This window comes from Anarrhichthys ocellatus, unplaced genomic scaffold, assembly GCF_004355925.1.
Source record: "Anarrhichthys ocellatus isolate YVR2014 unplaced genomic scaffold, GSC_Weel_1.0 scaffold52, whole genome shotgun sequence".
Classification (NCBI taxonomy): domain Eukaryota; kingdom Metazoa; phylum Chordata; class Actinopteri; order Perciformes; family Anarhichadidae; genus Anarrhichthys; species Anarrhichthys ocellatus.
This window is the reverse complement of record NW_022280082.1, coordinates 288,744-308,237: the sequence shown is the minus strand read 5'-3', so window position 1 is coordinate 308,237 and position 19,494 is coordinate 288,744. Positions and strand designations below refer to the sequence as shown.

The window sequence follows — 19,494 nt, the reverse complement described above, 5'->3', positions numbered from 1 at the left end:
TCGCGCACTGTAGTGGTCAAAGGCGTGAGTTTTATTAAAGCATCAGCTGGAACAAGCTCGGAACACCTGCCATCTATTCTGACTAGTTGACACTCGTCCTCAGAACCAAAACCCCTGTTGGTCTGATCTACACATCATTCCCAATCTCAGAAAGTAGTAATACAAGGTCTTTAGAAAGCCTGAACTTTTAACAGCAATGTACAATCAATTTTCTTGATTATAATGCAGAAAACTAGCTCTTTTTTTAAATTCAAGATACAGATACTCTTGAGCGAGGTTAGTTGTGTTGCAATCAGGTTAGAATTTTAGAATTCTGCTCTAGACTTGGCAGACAAAGAAAATCACTTTAATAACGCTTTTGTGCCGTTATTACGCCTTTTTCTAATTACTTTTGTGCTTGGATCTCTCCAGACGGCTGGCTATGCTACTATGCTAATGTTGACAGCATTCTGACCTTGTTAGACACAAAAAAAAACACACCCGAAAACCAGTGTGTCCCAGTAGGCTCAACACATCTTTTGTTGCAGCCTTAAATAGCTCTGAAGATTGAAATTCAGAAAGACAAAAGGACCACAGATGAAGGGAGTCATTAAAACTCTATTTAGCCGAGTCTGAAATGAGACGTCCACTTAGTTTCATAAATCGATACGATCCCGTTCCATTAGCAGGGCAATTACACACAGATGTTTGATTTATGTGACGCTGCTAATGTTGGCGTGCAAGCACACGAGCTATATGTGGATGTACAACTGTACATGAGGGGGGGGGGGGGGGGGAGGAAGTAAATCAATATTTTGGAGCAGTTTAGTCAACTGAGTAATTAAGCGTGTGTTTGAGCGGTATAAGCCGGATTGTGCCAGTGTGTTTGTTTTTAATAGTGAGCCGAGCAAATGGCTGCGGTTTGTGATTCACCTGACTGCTGGAGGTCTGCATGCCTTTGTGTGCATGTCTGTGTACTGTCATCTTATGGCGGTACACAGACATGCACACTCAGAGCACAACGCTGCCTTAAAACACTCAGCTCAAAGCCAAGTTCAAGATTATCGGAAAAACACACAATGTTAGCAATACGACAGGAGCACGGATCGAGTCAGGAGAGGTGCTTTTGATGTGTCCTTTTTGACCCTGCAGCTGCGGCTTTGTTTCGTGAACAATAGTTCAGCATCATAAATATGAATTAGATCACAAGTAGAATTTAAACCTTCCCAGGTTTCTACATAATTTATCTGAAAGACTACAGGAGGAACTGTCACACAAATAAGGTTTACGCAACAGCTGTGTCCATTGTTAGGGTCGTTTAATGCTACTTCATTTATGCTTGGTAACTTTGCTCTGATAACTCTTGAAAACAATGTAAGGTTGATGGAAAAGCAAAAAGGAACAATAGAAACAAGGCAGCTCTTTTTTGGTCCAAACACTGTGGATATATTAGATGGTCCAAGAAAAGCAGAAATCAACAACACCAGGCTGGTCATGGTGTGAACGCAGGTTTACAGCGTTTGAGACGCGTGTGAGCGAGCAAGCAAAAGAGAGAGAGCAAACAGACATACCAATAAATGTATTATTAAAGAGGGCAACAAATAGCTCAAGCCTGAAGGCCTTTTCCTTTTTCTAAAAGGCTGCAGACTCGTATTGACATACAATGCCGTGGTTATGAGATTGGACGGCTGTAAAAATGTCTGCTTGGCAGAAAGAGGAGTGCATTTTGGGACAATGTGAACTGACTGAAAATGGAGAAGGAATCAATTAAAACCATACAGAAATTGTATAAGGTTATTAACGTACTCTGCTCCTTTCTTATATTTACTCTATGCTATAAAAGCATTAACTGCCGAGACTAAAGCTAAGTGTAAATAGAGATCCTCACAGCACTGCACGAAGCATTTTCTTATTTTCTAGCTGACCCACTTAACATGTCTTGCGAGATAGCAAAACTAGGAAGATTCATTTACACTAATAAGTTTTGGACATAATTCCCAAACTACTCGATGAATATTTCATGGCCATGCCTTTTACTGAGCATTTTGCACTCAGTTCAAAGCTCTGATCTTTGGGGCAGATGTTGATGACTAAAGAGTTCCCTCAGAAGAGGAAACGCTACATGTCAAAGATACAAAAAAACATTGAACAAAGGGAATGCCTGATCACAAAGACTGACAAATCGCACTCTTTAAATATAAGATGCATTTTATCAAATACAATCTAATGTATGTTTTTTTTACTACATTTTGGGCACAACCTCCATTAGATCTTAAACCTGGTAAAGTGCTATACGCTATAGCTTACCCCAATCATTTCAGAGCAGTGAGCAATGCTCTCGTATTTAAAAAGATATGTTCAGTTCTTCCACCAAAACAATAGAATTACATGATTAATACCAATGTAAGAACCATAAGTTTGTATATTACAAACCCAAGCAGCAAAAACATTATGATTTATGAGGAGCAGTAAGACACACAGTATCACGTCCATTAAATGATTAATCAAAGCAAAGGTAATAACACTGCTGGGAAACATTGGTTCTTTGATCCAAAGCTGGATCGAGACCAAGGAGGTGCATTCCAGAGGCATTATTAAGGATCCATCATGCATTCCTTGCTGCATCCAGTCTTCCACTCCCAGGAGTGCCACTCACTTCATTAAAATCCTGAAAGGGGTTTTCCATGGAAAATGATTGTGCCATGTGCCATTGTGCAATTACAATGAGGTAAAACAACTGTAGAAATACAAACGGTTTATTTAATGTCTGTCAAAATGGATTACTGTGCTTTGGCCTCGCCCCGACATAATAAAGACCAAAAAAAAAAACACGACTGTGCGACTGTTGCTTGTTCTATGCAGTACACACTCTTCAAATCCACTTAAGCACCAATAACATCCGACTTGCTGCAACAACCTAGATTTCAACTGATCCGTGCACAGAGAGCAGAGTGCTCGGTTGGGGATGTCTGAGAAATGCAAACACAGCTCGGATCCTGTTAACTAAAACAAACACAGCGCAAATAAAAATCAGCAATGCAGTGGTGAACTTCAAAACGGAACCATAATTTACAAAGAGTCTGCAGTGTGTAACGAACAGAGGCTGACAGACTCCTCAGTGTGTTAACTGCTCTTTGTGGGTTAGTGGGCGGTAGGAGAGAGGGGGGGGGGGGGTGTGTGGGCTGGATGCTGTCTTTGCACCAGCGTGGTGCCGTCCGCTGGGAGGCCCGGGAGGCTTACGGTGGTGCGAGAGAGCCGTCTTGACTGGAAGCCCTGCTAACCCAGAATCCCACTGTGCTCCACAGGCTGGCGGTGCTCAGCCATCCACGGCTAGCTGGAGAGATAATGGATGGCAATGGATGACAGCTCTCTGAGGAGCCCCCCCCTCTTTACTAGGGAGAGATAATAAAAGGCAGGCTGCAGGGGGAGCAGGGTATATGATCTGGACTCTCTCTTTTGGAGCACTGAGGTTTCATTGGAGTGTATGGACTTCATTTCTTTGGCAGATGGGTATTTGGATATTTACCTCAGTAAGCACATCTGCACACACTAACAGATGTTTCAATCAACACCGTATGTTGAGAGCCATTATCTGAGTCGTCAAAACAGAATATTGCAGGCCCCATATCAGAAATACTTTACGCCTTTTCCTTAAAGAGAGACGTATATCCTTATCAGTCACTGTCAATTATGATGCCAGTGTACTGCTGCAGGAAAACCCATACTTTGCTCCACAGGGGAAATAACACAAATGTTCGGGACTTTTTATGAAGTTAAAATCTTACCAAAGCAGCCAAAATGTTATCAAATGTTGAAGAAGAAGACCTCTCATATTAAATTAATGAGAGAATCTATTACCTTATAGTTTGTCAAGTCCCCTCAGATCCCCTTTGCCACCCTTTTTGAATCCAAAATCAAGCACAAACAAGTGCGAGTAATGAGATGTTTAGGTTCCATGTCTGCTCTGACGTCTCTAATGATGTCTGGGCAAGTTTTCAGCTTGAGATGAGGATGTTTTTCTGCCAGGACTGGGGTTACAGACGACTGTATCTTTTATTGCACATAGTTGCGGCTGCTTGCTGGCCCTATTTGCACACCGCAGTTTGCTGAAATCAAAATCCTTGGGTTTGAAGGTGATGCTACCACAAGAAATGCAAAAGATAAGCAATAGCTTGTGTGCTGTGTGTGTGACATGACGGTTGAATTAATGAAATACGGATCTGGAGGTTTCCATACTGTAGGGGAGTTTGTATGCAAACTTGTGTGTGTAGCATCGCTTTATGGGGATTATCCCTCAGCGCTCAGATTTGCGTGATTTTGAAGTATCCGTATTTCTACACACAGACACGTTTGATCAACTGCTCTGCTAGATTTGGCTCAGTAATCTCCTTAGTAACTAGAAAGAGCACATTGGAGCAGCTTCAGCCAGTTCCAGTATGCAAATCATAATAATACAGAGCCCCAACTTGTTTCGTGAGACGAACCCAGCACAGGTGGCCGTCTAGAGTTACACATGCACTCCAGGTGACAGTACCATCTGCTGCTCCTTCCTCCTTGCCAGAGCCTTCCTTTACATATGTAGATGAAGTGAACTGGACAGTTGACAAAGGAAAGATGCGAAAAAGTACATCTCATTCTCTTATACTGCACCTTCTGTGATGCATGCTAATTGCCATGCTATGTTACGCTGTCAACCTGCAACATTCTCTTCACGCAGCGTGCTGTACATCATTTACACTCTCAATGCATGGTACAAAGGACAACACGTTTTTGTTAAACGTCTTGCTTCTTTAGATATAATGTATTCTGTGCCAAAGAGAGATCAGACACAAGGAAGCTTCCACTCTGCAGTCTTCACTCTATAGCGTCCTTGCTCACAAATCTTCGTCCCCTCCCTGGGGGCCACTGCTGCCATGTAGCACTCTTAGACAACATGGGCAGTGACAGAGAAAATAAATAAACAAGCGGATAACAAATAAATAACTCTTTTCATTTCACGATGCTCTCTCACTTTGTGCTCCAGCCGCTTCAACAGACATCTGTGCTCCTGTAACAATGTGCCGGTGGCGGTTAAGTGGCTGAGATACAAGGACAAGGTCGACCCGGGTGATGGCCTGGAGGAGAATAAAGAAGTTAATGGTGGCCTTGAAGAAGATCCAGGTTCACTCAAGGCTGTCTCAGTCTGAGGCACAGAAAAGTTTCAATCAAACAATTACAACTGAAAGGTTCAGTTTTACATATCCACTTCATAGATTTAAATGCTTGTTTCATTCAGTCAGACGATAGCAGTATCACGTTTTGTGCAGAAACAAAGCATCATCACAATTACCAAGAAGTCATGAATAATAAGCAGGTTCAAACCACAGAGGCTCTCTATATGCCACGGATGACTGCTAAACTCATTAAAATCATAATGCATGCATTTGCATTCTCAAGGGACTTATTGTACAATACTGAAAAATGAAATCTGGATTTCAAGTCTGAAAGGGTTCTGGTGGAGGGCAAGTTCATGTGTCCTCTAAAGATTTAAACAGCCGACTGAATTTAATGAGAAAATATCCTCATAAGCTTAAAGAGAGTTGTAGGATTATAAAATGTCATTTGAAATGATTCAGGGGGATTTTTTATTTTTTTTTAGACAGAGTTGAGCCTTAAGTTCTGTCCTAGATTGCGTAGCCCCCTTGGCATTAAAGCGTCCACATCTCCTGCTGCTCTTCCATAAGACAATTAGATCAATGCATGTTTCAATACGCAGGGCAGGCTGAGAGAGAGAGAGCAAAAGAGGCAGAAGGAACACCTAGAGAGACGGATACGGGAGGAGTGAAGAAGAGAGGAAGGTGGTGGTGGTGACGTCAGTGCCCCGTTTCTACTGTCCCCCCCCCCCGCCGCTCTGCACACAGACGCAGTGTCATGCAGGGTGGCACTAATTGGTGCTCAGAGAAGCCATGTGAGGCCAATCAAGGAGCCGTTCAAGTTCATGTTTGTGTACTTGTGAGAAAGTGTCCGTGTACCTGCATCCCTCTGAAGAATTACACTCACAGAGGGACACCCTGGGAGGAACCTTTATCTTAAAGGACCATTGTCAAAGCCGAAAACCTGTTTAATCAATGTATCAGTTTTAGATAGAAAAAACAGCCCATTTACCAAAATAGCAGCAAAGGTGCATCTAACAATAACAATTATATTGCCATCTAATTTTAGTTTATGAGGTAATGTATTTGCATACATGTACAGTTTATTAAGGAAAATGCTGTTCAAATATGAAGGTTTGTTAACTCAAATGTTTTCTGCTCTGTGTAAAATGTCTTTGGGTTTTTGCCTGTAAGTTGGACAAAACAGGCATAGCTTGATCTCTGGGAGCTTGTGATGACTCTCTTCCGAAATATTCTGACAATTCATACACTGATGTTTCATGGCCAATCAATGCCTTTTTCGCTGCAACGTGAGAGAAATTCTCGCGTGCTACAATAGATATTACAGCAACTGATGTACTTTGAATACACTGAAGAATTTGCAGGTTAAAGGTTCTCGTTTTTTTGTGTTTGCTAACAACATAGAATATATTTATAGTAAAATACTGCACTACTGTTGATGCGACAACCTTGTGCAATTCTTCGGCTAAAGACCAAGCACATCCCATTAGAGCATGTTGGCGTTTAACTAAACCCATGTGACTGCCCTCTTCCACCTCTCTAATACCAGACACAACACAGTGAGGACAAAACGACACAAACCTCCATCTCAAATGAACACGCTCCTCGAATATACAGCCTGGGAAATATGAGCAATTGCCATGACACAGACAAACCCTCGCATTGATTTCTAACAACTTTATATTTCAGTTAACACCACAACAATCGATTGTTGTCGCTCACTCTGTGTGTATTAATTGCACATAGAGGTGGAAATGACCAGGTGTGTGAACACCGGGGTTCACACTGGAAGGCTGCAGTGTGCACTTATTGACCAGTTCATCCGTTTTCCAAGTGCTGCCATTTTAGATTTCGGTGTAATTACAGCCTCGCTGGGCAATCTGTGCCATCGACCGCCTCCTTCAAATAAACAACTCCCTCCAGGCTGCGATTACTGGTGTTGGCTGCTACGGGCAGAATGACAGCAGCATGAAACAAGGCTAAGACTGTGAAAGGTTGTAGACAAAGATGTCTGTGTATGTGCAGACAAACGGATGCACGCCAGCAACCTGAATTCCAAGCAAGAGGAGCTATACATTCGAGGTGTAGAGGTGAGGACTGATAGCTGATCTGCTTGATCTGCTTGAGAGAATTTGATTGGTGGGTGTGTAATGGTTGACACATTCAAACCTCTGATCGACTGCCGGGCGGGAGGCTCAGCCAGAGGAAGACTGTTTGATTGTCAAGTCCTAAATCACAGGCAAACATGGCATTCCCCACCAGACTTAAACTCTACTGCTGCTGGGTTATCAGTGGCCTCTGCAGCATCAGCATGTCAAACAAATAAAGAGAATCATTTATACTGCACAATGTCAGCATATTGTTTGAACTTAACAGTACACCACAGAGAAGCCAACAAAAAATATGATCTTCTAAAAACATTTTCCTGTCAAGGGAAAATTCATGTAGATGTACAAAGATAGCAAAACCATTATACAGTTTGTATGACAATATAGCTCCCATTCATTTTGCATCCAGATATGCAGTTAAATAAATAAAATATACAGTTGTTTCTACTGTATTAAAGAACAATTAGCTGACTTGATCCAGTCTATTACATTACATCCACATGATCAACCCTCTTTGTCATAACAGCACCTTTCCCCATTTCAGAATATTCTCTTTTCTGCTTGTTTTACTATATTTGTCTCTCAATACACGAACAGTACATATGAATTTACCCCCCAAATGGCTTCCACTTTAAAAAATTCAATTCATCTTGAATGTGAAAAAAAAGAAGTAATAATAATAATTGTCTGTCTTCAACGACAGTCCTTTACTGTGGCCTCCACTGATCTTTGGGTCAATCAATATACTATGTGGGCCTGTGCAGAGCAGACAGGAGCAGAATATATTTACATGTAAAATGTCAGTAAGGTCAGCTTACAACTACAGTATGTGCTTTACTAGGCGCCAAGGGGGGGTCTGCGATGGCTGATGCTCCTGCTGGTCATTTATTTCTGCTTTTACCAAGCCTAATTCGCATTCACATGCCTTTGTAAGAGGTGAGTGGGTGTGGTGCAGATCATTACTTTGCCTACTCACACACAGTAAAACAAAACACTGCCCTCAAACCTCCACGCTCAGCCTGACAGAGTACAACACAGAGCTGAGATCAGGGTTGTTCGCTCCCTTCCCTGTTTCCGTGGAAGAGAATACACCTGACAGCACAAAGATGCACTCTAAATGTTGGATACAGCCACTGCATTCAGCATTTGGTAAAATGCTCAAAAGAAGAAAGGCATTATTCCAACCTGGGGATTACTTGCAGGCTTTTGCTTTGCGATTGACATAATTTACTTTTATTAGCAAACTGTTGCACTCAATTGTAGGAGTAAACCCTAATCCATCATCTTAGGTCCTGCACTAAATGTATGGCGACTTTACAATTCAATGCTGGACTTGGGAGTAAGATTTTCAGTGCACAGAATCCTAATACAAATTTTTATGATGTTGGAACTGCATCAGACTGGATGTGGCCTAAAAACCGAACATATCCCTCAATAGGTTTCTCCATTTAATAAAATAAAATAGAAAGCCTGAGCTCAAAATAGATCCACTCAACAAAATCTGCTTTGTGTTTATGCTCCTGTTTACACTGCTTAAGAATGCACTGAATTCTAAAATAATGATAAGAAATACCAACATAACATCGACCGTCATTTACTATATTTTTGTAAAGAAAAAAAAGAAACTGGGCCAAATAAGTTGATAATTCTAACCATTGAACCAGGGAATGAAATATCCAATGGTGTCTTCTCCTTTGTAGCCCATTGTTGTAAAATAAATGGATTTAACAAGACTTCCCAAAGCCTTTCATTGTGCTCACCAGTGGAAACGCTCACATTATTGGGAGCTGTGACAACTGCTTCTGTCAGCACATTGTGGCAGAAGGAGGAATCGGGTTTTCCAGAAAAAAAAAATAATGAAAAGAAAAACTTGTTTCTGATAAAATTGAAGGCCGAGGTTTTAGGAGGGGAAAAAAACACAGCCTTGGTTTGCGTTGTTGCATTTCTCTAAGTCAAACGATCACTATCTCTATGCCGGACTGCAAACGTTGGATTTCCACACCTCGGGTGTATTGAACCTCTCTTCTGTTACAAATGGCTTTCAGAGAGACGGAGAAGCCGGGCAGGGAACCACATAATAATACGGTGGCCTGCTCGTCGAAGAGACGCTCATGTCAGTCTGGACCACGATGGTGATGTCACTGGCGAACCCTTCTCAAGAGCCCTGTGCTGCACATCTGGGACGTGTTACTGCGGTGAAAATGCAGGATATTAGGACTTCATACCTCATCATTGAGCCTCATCTTTCCCCCAAATCCTTCCAATAATCATGTACACAATACCGGACTTCTTCTCAATAAACACCACTGTGGTATAATTGACGTCATCACTTTCTTTTTCACAGACATATAACGGCACATCTCCTGTTACTGTGGTCGCATTGATACAAGCATAAAATGATTTATAAAATGGATTACTTAGTCAGTAAAACTGGCTGCTAACTTCTAATACACTGTCACGTATTCTGCAAGCAGGGCTGCTGTTTTATGACAGCCATTAAGCAGAATAGGCAGCAGGGGACGGAGGGGCTTGTGTGACAGTGGGGATCTGAGAGATGGGGATCTCTGGCTGGGAGAAACATGACTTCAAAGCATTCAGGATCAATGATGCTGTTTGCCTATTGATCCCCTCTACCTCTCTCCAGAGAATGATTCATCAATAGGGCTCATCTATGGGCCGGAGAGGGATTATGCACTCCGCTTTAATCTAAGTCCCTTTACTAAATTTGGGCTGAATCCCCTTTGTAATGAGATGCATAGCCTTTGTGTAAATTGAAGAGTTATTTTTCCAAAGAGGAAAAAAAAAAAAAAAAAAAAAGAAAGGATTACGTTAGTCTGTTTGATCGAATACAATCTGCGTTTAGTTAAGTGAATCAGAAGTAGTATAAGAAGCTGAATCTCATCTAAATGGAAAGAAGAAGGACTGTGATCCCTGGGGAGGGATGGCACTTCTATAAATCGTCTGTTTATCCACCCTTCAGAGTATAGGATTTAGCAGCAGCTGAACAAAATTCAAGCAGAGATTGATCAAGAAAGGGAGCTGAAGGAAAATAAAATCTCCGTCTCCATTTGATAATAAGACCATCCGCTGCCTCTACGCCGTTGGCTTGTTTAAGCAGAAGACTCTTTGTGTTGCTTCAATTCCATTTCTACAAATCTCTCAGGCAATGGGTCAGACACCCAAACCATTAAAAGGTCACAGCCTCACATGTGAGGTTAGCATGCATCCTCTTTTATTCTCTGACCCGAGCAATAAAAATCCTCCACCTTTCAACAACTGCTCTTGGGGTATAAAAATGGATAATAGCGAGTTGCTGACCCTTTTTTACATAGATATCTTTTCCGGCATTCTAGTTGAACCAGACATGGATTACCTAACGGAGGTCAAAAGAAATGCCTGGCAAGGAAGCTCTGACATACAAGCTACTTTTATTATACGTGTTTAGACTTTATTGTGCTATCGATTCGGGGTTTTTTTCCACTAGGAAGCACTTTCTGTTGACACTCCATCTGTTTGCCAGTGGGTTTCAGTAAAGCAAAGCTTCCGCTGGAAGTGACCGAACTGTACCAGCCTCAGAGATGAGACATATGTTATAGATTACAATGGAAATGGCAGCTGCGGCTACACTGTGGGTAGCAGCAGCAGCAGCAAGCACTCTGGATTGTTTGTTCATAATCTGAGATTTCAAGAAAGATGACACAAAAAAAAAAAAATGGTAAAACTAAACTGATTGATTGCAAACAACAATCCAAACCTTACACCCCTCTTGAGAAATAAACAAACTTCAATTTGAGGCTCACAATCACGGCTCCATTAGTCATGAGCAGTGGTGTATGGGAGGAGGAGACCACGGAGGGATAGTACGTGGCTCTGGTGTTTGTGGCTAAGGGGACTCTTAATAGCAGCTATCAGGGCCAGGCTGGATGGCAGTCTGTCTCACCTATTGATCAGACTTGGGGTCTGTGATTGCCAGGAATTATTAGCAATGCCGGTCTCCCATCAAATCAGGATGGAAATCCCCCCCGTCTCTGGTGTGGAGGACAAAAGAGACCGTATTTCTAACGTAAATGCAGCCCCTATAACATATGCTGGTGGTGCTCATCAATTTGCATTATGTGTAAATAGTGATGCTGCATGACTGAAATCATTTCTTTTTTTCATAATCTACATAATCTATTTGCAGGCAGAACTCATGCACTGCAAATTGGACGGATTCAGCCAAAAGAACAAACAAATGCACATTCACATGAGCAGATTTAAGTGGAAACATGAAAATGGTCTCCTCGTGTCACTGGGGTGGAGAGTACAACCAGCTCTAAAGGCTTTGTGTGTAGCAGCTGTGCAAAGGTGATGGTTAATGCATTTAGCAGACAGAGATAATTAAGTAAATACAAACAGCCATGGAGTGACACAGTGCTTACTTGCGTTCGACAAATGAATACACACAATGATAAACCCACCAAATCCCCCCAAAGATTTACCAATTGACATTCAATGAAAAAAGGCACTAAATATAGCAAAACCTCATTACTTTATCCAGTCTTTCAATACAAAACCTATTATATGCAGCATTAAACCCAGAGAAATCCAGGATCCAGCCAAAAATAATATTCAAAAACTGATGATCCCACTCTGAATGAGGTACTAATAACGACTCCCATTTCTCCTCAGGAAATTTAGTGGTGCTCTTGAGGCCATTTTGCAGACAACCACATCTCGCTCTTCTTCCACTCTGGCTGGCAAAATGAGTCCCACACAAAATCTGTTTCAGACCCCAGTGCCTCTTGAAGGCTTCCATTTCTTTATGGGTTTTCCAGCTGCCAGCCATCGATAACAAAAGCCATTGGCTCCTGAAGAGCACTCTTCACTGCCACAGCCAATGGCTGTCATCCACCGTGTTATCTAATTACCATAAGAAAGGGTGTTTATCTGCAAGATTTCCATCAGTGCACAAATACCCCTTTCCCTGTCATCCTCTTAATCTAAAGGAGGCCTCGAGGTCCTCCCTAATTTAATATTTACATTCCGACACCATTGTACCTCATTTGATCTCGACAGTTTTGTCAGTTTGGACAGGTGCGAGATATGCAAATGCTAATGTTGTTGTTGTGGTGGTTTCATTTAAGTCACATCGAATGTTCTTCTTCTTCAGATGTCCCACCACTGTGGATGATCACAAGTTATTTTTAGTGCTGCATGACAAGTATCCAAACCAAATGACATGGTTGCTTGTGCATGAATGGTGGCGCTTAGTAACACACTAACAACTGTAGAGAGCAGTGTGAGGGACTGCGGGGCACAGAGTTTATTAGTTACATTCGACAAGTTTACCAACCAGACGGTCAGTATTTAACACACTGAGGCAAAAAGAATAGATTAACCGCAGCTCCGTGGGGAAATGGCAATGCCAACCCAGCCTCTCCGCCACGGCAAAGATTTGACAAAGATGCCAAACCGTGATGGGGAAAACACTGAATGATCATCCAGTCGACAGCTATTCCGTGGTTTTCTGCTGTTCTTGGTCTCCCTGTGTGAGGTTTAACTGAAGTCCACATTATAAGGCGAAGCTGCCGAGAGAGTCCTGTGCGCCAGGGCAAATCCACGCCATCTGTGACTAAAGTGAATGGTTTTGGTCTCGACATGGGCCAGTGGATGTGGGCGCGTGCATCACATGCAGATAGATACACACAGACACACCTGTGCCTTTGCAATTATGTGGAAGAGAACGCAGAGCAGTCTGAGTATTTATCTGGAAAACTGTACACCTTGATGAGGTCCTCTGAATGTGCGGCAAAATGGCGAATGACAAAAATGGCACAATTACAGAAAAAGCTTCGATCCGTAATGATTTGATAACTAGGTATCATTTTCAAAGTATATCTATCCAACTGTGTGGATGAGTGCTTCATTGTTTCAAGTAGAAGCTCGGAGCCGAATAAAAGTAGCCATTGTTTTGGTCGTGATCAGAACGTGACATATTGTGATTGCACATTTGTAACACAAAATGGGTGCAAAACTCGCAGTGTAATAGATGTTAGCACGCTTAAATATCAGCCAAATTCATAATGAATACTGGTTATTGTTGGAACAAAAAGGGGCAGAAAAGTAGCTTTTTCTTTGTTGGCTTTTATTAATACGGGTGATGTTTAAAAACTGGGGTTTCATTCTTTATTTTTTTGTAATATACACCATTACTACAGTAATTGAGATAATACAGAAAGCTTTACGCTGATGGCTGAGTAGCTTTGGACTCTGAGAACATCCAAACAGACACACACTGCATCTACTACACCTTGATGCCTCCCCATCTCTCACCAACCCTCCCTTGAGTCACATCTCACAAGCTTCTGACTAAATAAGAGAGAATACACACTCACCCCTTCATCCTCTCCACATGTACCTGCTCTTCATATATATTTCTCATGAAAGTTTGTTTTTCCAAACCCCGTACTTCTTTTATCACCCGTCTCTCCACAGATATCAAGGTACACTTTCATGTATTTTTCACACCGGTAAAAAAAAAAAAAAGAAAAAAAGCACCTTACATCCCCCTCAACTTTATATTGAAAATGGAGGAATGTACACGGAGCTTGAGGGTTATGCTGAAATCAACCTCTGCGCTTTTTGTGCTTCCTTTCAAACGGCTGAAGCTCAACGTTGATCGATCAAAGACAAAATCTTGTTAGCAAACGGTGTCGTCGTGTTTGCTCGTCCAGTGCAAAGACGACGTTGGTGCAGTGCAGCGTCCTGCCAGAGTCAACACCACACAGTTGTGGTGGAGGGGCGGCTTAAGAGGCTTTGCAAACTGTCATGTCAGCTACAGGCCATCTGAACATGATACACGCACTCCGACACACATTCCTCACCGCCACACTGTAAGATTCCAGCAATTGACTGTCAAACACGGGGGCTCTGTATCCTCTTTGAATCCTGATTAGCTTTCCCTTCAATACAATACACAAACCTACACCGCAATTGTTTCCTGAGAAAAAAGCGACCGGATCACTTGACACATATTTCGAAACATTTGTGACAATACGATAACATCTAGTAGCAAATAATCTCTAAAAGCATTAAGATTGGCCCTGTAGAGATCTTGGAGACATTCGATACTTCGCATACATGCAAAGGGTGCGAGGGAGTTTATGGTTGGAATGTCAGTGACTCTGCAAGGTCTAATTTGGGACACATGGCCTCTCAGAAGTGCGTTTGTGTTCTGCACACTGAACTAACTCCCAATCCAGCCATCATGCGCGTAGCATGTGTGAAAGTGTGTGTGTGTGTGTGTGTGTGTGTTTGCACAAAACAGGTTTACCGAGAGGGGGATGACTGACATGCGATTCAATCTGGATTGGCTCAGGGCAAAGGAAACACAGAGACACTGTTGTGGATATCTCTGGCTGAGGCTTTGGAGAGCAGAAAACGGATCATTAAGCCTCCCAAATGAAGTTTAACTTTGGGTGATCTCTGTCACTCTGGAATAACTCTAACATTCAGAATTTTGCTGACTTAATTCATGAGATATGAATTAAAAAAAAGAAAAACAGTCAAATCAAACCCTGAGATAACATTTATATTTCTGTTTCAAACGAAAATGAAAATTGGATTGCATTTTTAGCTCCTGATGAATAGATGCTTTTTAATCGATGTTGCAGATTAAAATATGGAAATTATTTTGCATGAAGGTTAATTGTTTCCCTGAACATCTTGATATTTACGACACCTGCGCCACCGGGAGAAGAAATCCATCGGAAAAAAGGTTAATCACAAAAATGAAACGTTACTCTTCCTGTGCTCAAAACTGAAATACTCGTGTTGTACTACTGAATTAGCCACATTGTCAATTTCGAAGCATATTACACCCTGTAGTTATTATCCTGACTTTCATTAGACAATATTTGCTATGCTGGAGATTATCAGTTCAAAACAACATCAAGCTGATTGCTTTGCTCTTTTTACAATACACCAAATCTAATTGGACAATTTAGAACTGATGCTTCCGCCACAGAAAAGGTAGTTCAAATATTTTACAAAAACAATATTCAGAATGTAATGTTAGCAATTTGACCACTGGACATTAACAAAACCTATCTGCCTCTTTAATTCTTTTTTTTTATCTGGAGGTAGTCTAACCCTCTCTCATCTGGCCCATCACCTCCTTTGCTTGCATGTGACTATGAGGAATCAATGCATGCACACGGAACAACAATAATCCCAAGTGGAGAAAACATCCGAGGCGCATGTTAAACCACAAGAATCAAGTGTATTGAACTAAGTAAAGCGGCTCAAGTAAAGTCCTGGAAATCTCTTTTCTTGCACCACATAATCAATTCCACGGCTCTCTTGCCGTCTGCGATCGAATGTGTATTGAAACGTTTAAACATTTGGGTACGTAGTTTTTGTCTTCATGCGTGTGCCGGACATGGTGACGGCGAGGAGGCAAGCTGAGCCGAAACAGATGCAGCACCACAAACACGTGGAGATGTGTCCACAGCGTGACCTTTTCAAATTTGCAGAACGTGTGTGTTTTTCCATCACGTCTGCTTCTACCTGCAGTGTGGTCTGCCTTTTGTCCATCTTGCCGTGTAAATGCGCTGGAGAGGACAGCAGTGGATTTCTACTGAATAAACAACTGCTTTTGTGTGAGGCTTTGAAGTGTTTGTTCTTGGGATCTTGTCCCATTTATGAGCGCCGCAGCTGACGACTGATTCTGTAAGACTATTGGCTCAGTCTCAGCTCAGTTCATGATCAGAGACGCATATCAGCCATTGCATTTTACTGTAATCTCTTCATTGCTGTATGGTCTTTGATCCACACTAAAGCTGCCCAGACACAACAGTGGTCACCTGCTAATGATGCCTACACACACAAGCAAAGTTAAATAATAATGCCTCTTCTTGTTCAGTGGTACAGTGCACGGAATTCAGGCAATGAGTCGTAAAGTCTATATTAAGACATATGGGTGGAGTACAATCATCTGCTGTTGTGTATAAAGTAAATGGAGCTGTACAGGTGCAGCTGCCGGCTACATACTGTACACACTCACACAATCCCACTACCTTTACTGGCACAGATACCCACATGCCCGTTGCTGAATGGACAAATCCAATCGGACAAAAGCGTACGTCTTTGGCCCATCACTGAGACTGATGTACAGTGATGACTACCCACAATGCACTGTGAGATGGATGGAGGGAGAACTGCTTTGCATAATCAAAGGGAAGAGGCCTTATATGGGCCACTTCTTGTCTTTGTCTTGCTTGTCAGGTTGTCTGTTAAACAATTATTTCACTTTCACTTTGTGGTGTGCTTTATCTCTGTGTCACTCACAGAGGGAGAGACGTCGGCTGCACAGTCATTAGCTTTGTTCAGCTTCCCGGTTTGGGGCTTTAAGAGCGTTTCTTAGTGGGCAGAGGTTAATCCCGAGAGAGAGAGCGTGAGAGTGTTAGAGTAATTCCAGTCTTTTAAGCATTGTGAAGGGGAGCAGTGAAGCCACTTTATTGAATATAAAACATCATTTTGAATGCATATACGTAAGTCATATTGTTGTCCTTTTAAAGAAGATGCTTCCTAAATGTGCTAAGGGGAGTCTTTACAGCGATGCAGGTGCTTTGCTATTGACTACAAGTTTAAAAAAAAGTTAGTGGTTGTGGTTTAGCCTGAAAGAGGGCAACACTGACAGTAAGTCCATAAACTGCTCCTTCATTAGTGGTGAATCATTTTAAAACAACAAGGATACCAACATCGATAGATGCTACTGACAAGCAGCTAAATCCATTAGCTGCTTATATACGATTGACCTCGGATACAGTGTAGGCCCCTAAATCAATTTTACATATTTCCCCCTTTCAAATGAACAGATACATATCTGTGTATGTTATGTGCCAAGGGCACAGTGAAGTTATCCAGTGGAGAGAAGAAAGCGAAAACAATCTATGGTGTCTAGCCGTACAGCAGTCCATTCAGCATGTCGGGGTATAAAAAGGAGTGGAACCATGTCCTGTGTTGAAAAATGACTCCGTGTTCAAAATGATTCTGCACTTACCACCCCACAGCCCCTCGGACCCCTCGCGGCAAAACACATCCACTTACCTGCAAGAGAGGAGAGACAAGAAAATCAATGACCGCAAACTCAATAATATCACAACTTACCAAGCAAGTGTTCCCTTTGTTTCCTCTGGAGGAGATAGAAAACCACTTCAAATCTTTACAATGTTTGTAGCAGCTTATTGAGAAGCCACCTCATTGCAATACAAACCACAAACTGTTCTTCAGAACAGAACATGGCATATTCAGGCTGAAGCCCATGCCTCATCATGTAATCAACTAGGCAACAACAACAGCATGTGAATGTATCAAGCACTAACAAAAAGACTCTGCCTGCGTTAAACTAGAAAGGACAAGGATCCGTTGAAAGGTGCATATAACCTTGAGTCTGCCTTTGTGTGCAATCAAGCCATAAAAGCAGATATGAATGTCTAGGTGTCAAATGTAGAGGGATGTAAATACACAGGGAAACAAAGGAAGGGAACAAAGCCAGAGGGAATGACCTCGGGAATAGTTGAATTCATCATGTTTCATATCTTGTTACCCGTCTGTCCCACTAAGAGGGAGAGTTAATGGGCTGAGAGACCCTGACCTGGTCATACCGTTACTGTATGTCTGCATGTGCACACATCCACACACACCACCACAGACAGGTCTAAGACTGGTTGTGGGTGATATTTGCACAGCAATGACAAAACACTCAGATTCCTGACAATCTAAAGCAGGTGCCATAAACGATACTGGAGGTTTGTTTTCAGAAGGGATGCACCGATCTGTCCAATACTGACATTATCAAGCCGATTGGGCTTCGGCCAGACATGATCAATCCACATTAAATACAGTTTCTCTGTCAATGCCATTAGAATATTCAGCGGTTCAGCTATCAGTTACATTCAGCCAGTCACAGCTGGTTCAGTTTTTAGTGCCACAGCAATCTCTGGCCTCATGTTATGTGATTGGTATATGTAGATATCCTTTATTTGGAATCTGGAGAAAAAAAAGTAAGATTGCAAGTTTTTTGTGTATATTTTCCTTTAATCACAAGTCAAAGGGGACAGATAAGGTGGAATTACATGCTGCAAAAGTCCTATGCTTTTAGTTTCGTGCCCCCGGACACACCATCTAATAACTCCGAGATGTAAGATGCGTTGGCCAATTGGGGAATTCAATTCTGGCAATTGCAGGATGTGGACGATCCCGTTGGTAAGTCACTAAACACAAACAAATATCAATGAGAGCAGAGTAATTTCCTTTTTTTCCCCATTTGTCAGCAAAAAAAAAAAAGAAAAGCTGGGCGTTATATTGTGGGAAGCATCGTTCCATTATAGCCCCTCTAACACAATTTTGACACTAACAGCCATTAGTGTGCTAATAAACCGCATGATCTCTGGAGTTTAGCATTCTATTAAACTAAACTGTATTCAGGGATTCTCAGTGAGCCTGTTAAATATACATTAACACTGGGACTGACACGTGCTGGTGTGAGACTAAACAATGATTAGCTGTTTTTATCTGTGTATGTGATGAGTGCGTGTTTTACGTGTGTGTGTGTGTGTGTGTGTGTGTGTGTGTGTGTGTGTGTGTGTGCTAGTGCCCAGCAGGGAGAAGTGTTGGGCCTCAGAGCCCAGCATGAGGCCTTTGGTGAGTGACTTATCTCTGCATAGCTGATCAATAATTAACCATGGGACATACTCTAATGAGGACGATAATACACCACACACTTAGTAAGATAACACCTCAGTAAGAGTTGCTGGACCACTTCTCTTCATTTAGATCCACTCATCACCCTATTAGTATTTGTCACTTGGTTGATTAACATACTTGTTCACTGCCTGGTTGAGTTTACCGGCTGTCGTTCCGTCTCTTCCATCATTCTTTTGCCTTTCGGTGCACCTAGATTAAACATTTTCCTTTATCTTTGACACTCCGTCTACCCGATTTCTACTTTCCACCACTTCTTGATGCAACCTGCTGTAACAGTGCCGGCTCTCCTGTAGCACATCAATACATCTCCAGATGCTGTATGACACATGCGGTAAGGACCATTTCTGAGGCCATCCATCAGAGGTAGGACGAGCCCTTGCCGGTCCCCGCTACTTGTCTCCTCCGCCTCCTCCCACAATCCACGTCCAGCAGACGGGGTTTAATAGGACCCATTAATCAGCGGGCTCATCTAGAAAAGGCCCTACTGAAATTCAGCGGGGAGG

At 42.2% G+C, this 19,494-nt stretch overlaps 1 protein-coding gene across 1 annotated transcript in view; it reads right to left on the bottom strand.

Moving 5' to 3' along the window:
• The window catches only part of LOC116395967 (sterile alpha motif domain-containing protein 5), a 119,529-nt gene that overhangs the window by 62,174 nt on the left and 37,861 nt on the right, over positions 1 to 19,494 (bottom strand). The gene's annotated exons all lie outside the window — the stretch shown is intronic.